Raw genomic sequence first — 6,000 nt, 5'->3', positions numbered from 1 at the left:
TGTGGTTGAACTGTGGAAGGAATTCTTGGAAGATTGCCAAGCATTAACTTGTGAACGTGCATGCGAGTAAAAAGTGGTGTCCAAAAAGAACCTGCTGTAAACAGATTTCACCAATGATGACTGTCACTCTCACAAGATTATAAATTTGAACAGTGGCTCTGTATACCGGTATGCCACATTTCTTTGTGTTAAAAAATTGCCAGGAATGTCTTTTTGCATACCCTGGCTGCTGCTTTGCAATTTCCTTATAATATTTCATATACTTTACTGACGATAAATGCAATGTCTACTGTTGAACTGGTTCCTTTGGGGATCCTTCTATTAGCAACGATTTACAAAGGGTCATTTGAGTACACAAGAATGACAGGCAAAGGTCAGCAAAGAATGCACTCTTGACCCATTTCTTTACTGTTTCCACAGCGTGTTGTAAATCATGTGACTTCAGTGTTGCACACGCTACTTGTTCTGCGCAAGCGCAGCAATATTCCAGGCATCTTTTGAGTCAAATTTTACCACAGCCAGGAATATTTGTAAACTGTTCGATTATTTTACTCAGAGCTTCACTGGACCAATCTGCATTGCACATCCAGCAGATCAAGACGCCTATTTAAGTCAGTGGAAACTTCTAAGCCATAATAACTAAGGTACGCTATGGTTTCTCTATCCAGTATCATATGTTTACTATGTGTGTCAAATTTTTCATGAGGCTTCCTTGTTGAATTTTCGTAAAAAAAGAATGTCATTTTATTTTTAAATATCGGATTTTCACCACTTCCTTTTGAACAAATTATCATTATACACACATTTGAAATTCTCTCTGAATCATGTCTTTCTGTATTCTGCATACTGTGATATATGTCTGATAAAAACTACTGTAGTGATTACAAGTGGACATATTGTACAAAAATATTTCATGAGTGACCGCTGATAATAAATAATGTCCTTTGTCATTCTGAAACCTGATCTGCCATACAAATTTTGATAAATTTCAAGTGATCCCGGCATTCAATACAGTCAAAAAGCTGGCGGCAACTAATGCATGATTTTTCACCCCTCACAGGGTCATGAAGACATTAAGCAAATAGATACAGTTAATGAGTTGTATATTTAAGGTGAAAACTGACAGAATTATGGACATGCTATCACCCCTTGATTAACTGTCAAATTGTAGTCCCTGTATCATTTTTTTGCATTGATATGGCACAAACTTAGCAACATTATCATAGTAATATTTGAATTTCACAATATTACTCTAAGTGGGAATCACTCTGGAAGTACAGTAATCTATTGTCTCTCTCCTGATATTTGCTTGATGTTGAAAGGAGTATAGGTTGCACAATGCCATTATGCCCCAGAAGAATTTGAGAGAAATTTTTGTAACAGTTTTTACTGTTTATTTCTTGTTTTATTTTTCAATAAAAAATAAATGTCAGTTTGATTTCTTGCAAGTGATAAGTTAATGACAGACAAATGTAAAATGTTTATGCGTAAACTAAGATGTGAGTAAAAATGCAGTTTTCAGACAGATGGAGATTAATTTGAATGTTATGTAACTAAATGCCCATAAAATATACATAAAACAGCAATTATCAAAGCCATCTAATCTTCAACATCAGATCATATTTGATGAATGATATCATTGTTATAATTGATTATGAATATAGTACCCAGAAAAATATATCACTTTGGCATTTCGACAATACAATTCTAGTCGCCATAGCAACAATCCAAACTACTTCCCAGCAGATTGCGATCAGAGTAAGGATGAGTGTAATGTCATTTGAATAAATTGTTGTTGAACCTGCAATTATTTTGATTTATATTAACAAAATAAGTATTTGACCTCTATTGATGTGATATTAAAGAAGTTTGACACATTAGTCACATACTTTAAAGTTATGTTTCTGAAAAATATTACTGTAAACTTGCATTTATTTTTTATTCTATCAATTAGTACCTATCAAAAGTCACTTGTTTTGTCTGACTACCATCTACCAATTTTATTAGTCCCGGTAATTTACTAGACCCGGGCTAGTGTACAAAGGTTATGTAGAACCCTGAATTTTATGATTCAGTAATTGTCAAATTTCTATGACTATCTATAAACTGTTGCAGTATGTGCATCGAGTCCATCATCAAACATTTACATCACGTTTTATTCTCTATTTACTACCTCCATGAACTGTCAACAAATGTCTTAGCTTTCCTTAAAACATTCTCAAAATTTCTAAAATATCACTTAATTGGAAACAACTCTGCAAAATATAATAATCTGCTGTGTGTATGGCATACCATACAATAGCTTTCAAAACACCTTTCACTTTTGCAGCAGGCCAAGTAGAGGTTATCATCAGCTAGTTGAGTTGTTGACTTGACCTGATTAGCACCAATGATTAAAGTTGTTGATAATTAGATTCACTGTAAAAATTAGTAGTGGTTTCATAGGTAGACTACAGATGATATTATATTTTAGTTCTATGTGATATTGGAGTACAATTAGCTTCTAAAAAGGAGTATTTTCATTTGTAAACTAAACCAGTTGTGTGTGAATGTATTCAAATGAATGCGGTGCTGTGTACGTGTGATGAATGCATTTTGACATGGCAATTTTCAGCTTGACCTGTTCACCCAAAAGCACTATACCATTAGTTTTGGCCGAAACCATGGTTCTGAAAGACTTCCTCTTTTTACATCCGTTATTTTCTCACATCAAAAATTATTGCAAATGTTGCTGAAATTGGATAATATTATAATATACAAAAAAATTGATGACATAAATATGGAAATTTGCATGAAAATGGTAAAATTGTGTAAAACCATGAAAAACCTGATTTAAAAATTAATCTGAACAAAATGGTTTGATTGCAAATGCAATACTTCTTAATAACCGTTCAGCCGTATATAAACATTATACGCTAAAAATCAAGGGGGTTTTCACGTACTATAGGATATTGGAATTTTCTTATAATGTCTAGGAAAACAACAGCTAATTTTTCTGTTCTTAAATGAATGTTCAGCTGAATTTTACAAGATTACACATAATTTGACAGGTGTGGTGAAAATTTAAAGTTACACATTCGAATCTTATGTCACATTTATAAACCACTCAGTATTAATCACTAATTATATCAAATCTTTACAAACAAGAGTACTAGATTTTTAAGAATACTGAACTTGGAAATAATTTCTTAATGTGTTCCCAATATACCTGTTACTATTGAAAATGTCAAGTTGCCAATGATGCAAATCATATACCGTCACCAAAATTGTGAAACCCATGGAAGATTGCCAAGCATTACCCTGTGATCAGTTAGAATAGTGTCCAAAATCTAATATTTGCTGTTTAAATTTCACAGGTGACTCCTTGTCTTAAGAATATGCACTATAGTGGCTCTGAGCCATGTAACTTTGTCTTGAACAATTTGCTAAGAATTAATTTTTGCAACTTTTGATGATTTTGCCGATTACACAAGGCCGTAGATAAATATTATATCTGTTGTTTCAATGGTTCATAGGTGTTCATTCTATCAATAACTAAGATTTACAAGCTGACATGTCAGTACAAAAGTACCATGGCAGCTAAAGTCAGAAAAGACTGAACCCTAAACCTATATCTTTACTGTTTCAACAAAGAAGTAAATGCAATCACGTGACTGGTAATGCAAATATACCTATATGTTGTGAGCAAAATGGTACACTTTGCATGATAGGCAAAGGTCTGCAAAGACTGAACTATGGACCCATTTGTTTTACATTTCAACATAGCAGCAACACAATCAGTTTGTTATAAATCATGTGACTTAAGTGTGGCACAGCTACATGTTCACAGCAAATACAGCAACATTACAGACACCTTTTGAGTAAAATTTTACCAAAGTCAGGAATATTTGTAAACTTTTTGCTTTCTTTTGTTACTCAGAGCTTCAAAGGACTATTTTGTTTTGGAAGTTCAAAAGATCCAGATGCCTATTTGTGTCAGTTGAAACTCAGCAAAGTCATAACAACAAAGGTATGGTGTAATTTATCTATTTAATTAATTCAGTGTCATATATTTACAATCAATATTTTCATCAAAAAGTACAAGCTGTTCAGAATATTTTGAGGCTTCCTCGTTCATTTTTTTTTAATTATAAAAAGATTTTTATACATTGCATTTCTGTAACTTCTCTTTTGAAAAATTATCATACATTTGAAATTATCTCTGAATACATTTTCTTCATAATTTCTGCATAATATTATCTATTTGATGAAGATCACTGCATTGTAATGAAGAGAAAATTGAACAGGAATTGTTGATGTAGGACAGCTGAAAATATATAGCATTATACTCTCACATTCTGAAACCTGTTCAATTTTGGTACATTTCAAGTGATAACAGCATTTAATACAGTAAAAAAATGGTAACAACTAAATTTAGTGTTTGAAAAACAGTAGATGACTTGAAATTACCATATATCTTGTGTATCTTATTATACCAGTAAAGTTGTTTAATGTCAATTACTTATTCTTGGGAAACATTACTTTGAGTGGTAAAGTATAACTATTTAAAATACAAATCTTTGAAATATAGACAAGTAACAATCAGAATTGTATTAGCCTTAGTAAATAAACAATGCGTTCAATGACTGCTTGTTTAAAGTTTCCTAAATTAGAATTGATTAAACTTTGTGTATCTCTCCTTCTCTTTTTGAAAAGACGTGCACAGCAGGAAACACAATTATTTTATGACTTACATGTAAAGGGACTATGGTGATTGTTGATTAGGTTAAAAACATTCACGTAAATCAAGCTTATGGTTTTGTATAAGCATATTTTGATATGAAAACAGACTAAATCTTAAAAACATCATTACCAAATGTTTATTTTCTGAAACATATTAAGAAAAGTACGAGCCTATCAACTTTTGCAATGACATCGATGAAATCAAACAATTTTGCTGTCTGTGCACATTGTCATTTCATGAACCATTATAAGAGTTGCAGGAAAAACTGCGAAAATTCTGCTCTGCTGATTATAATGTAGGTGTACCACTGATCAAAAATTTTGTTCATATCAATACCATATTATCAAAAACACAATTATTTCTCCTGTCAATCTGGTCAACTCATTTTATTTCTGTAGGGACAATGGCAAACACACTCTTTGAAGCACTGCTTGTATCAACATCATGGAATACAGCATCAGATGACCTGACATCACAACCAACTAGAACACTGGTCAAAGATTTCTGTGAAAACACACTGAAGTCTGATGAAGTTTCTAAACTCTACTGTACTGTCCTTGATGTTGAAGTCAGTGAAGACAAGGAGAAAGATGCAGAGAGTGTTGGAGTTACTTTGATCCCAGCTACAAGAGATAAATGGTCAGAACCTGAAGGAGACCCTCCTGTACCAAACTGGTTACTCCATCATGACATATACTACCCAGGGCTGAAGAAGTTGCAGCATATTAAACATGTAGTCAGCTTTTCTCCCAAGACAAAGAATGCTGCAGCTGCAATCCATGAAAGTCTTTTCCCTCAGTCTAAATTACACCAGCTATCTCTTCCTGAGAAAAATGGGGTCTTGTTTACTTTTGACATTTGGAATAAGGATGCTTGTGGACTGACCAATTATCACAGGACTATTATCCATGATTTCTGTGTCAGGAAGGCCAAGGCTGGTGAACAACTCATTGCATATTCCACTGTTATAGATGTAGATGTCAGTGAAGACCAGAAGGAAGATGCTGAGAAATGTGGCGTTACCTTGATTCATGCACAAAGGAAGACGGTAACTAATAAGAAAAGGGATTTGCCAAAGTTAGAGTGGTTGATGGAACATCAGAGCCGTTACCCTAACCTTGGCAAATTAGAGAACATCAAGTATGTGGTTGGATATGCTCCAAAGACTGGATTGGCTGCTGCAGATATTAGAAAGGAACTCTTCCCCAATGCCAAACTCATCTTGATCAACCATGCTTGTCCAGAGAAAAACTGTCTCTTGGAAAATGACGATGAGG

Source organism: Ptychodera flava, assembly GCF_041260155.1.
Source record: "Ptychodera flava strain L36383 chromosome 23 unlocalized genomic scaffold, AS_Pfla_20210202 Scaffold_23__1_contigs__length_28996876_pilon, whole genome shotgun sequence".
Classification (NCBI taxonomy): Eukaryota; Metazoa; Hemichordata; class Enteropneusta; family Ptychoderidae; genus Ptychodera; species Ptychodera flava.
The sequence above is the reverse complement of the archived record's forward strand: the minus strand, read 5'-3'. Positions refer to the sequence as shown.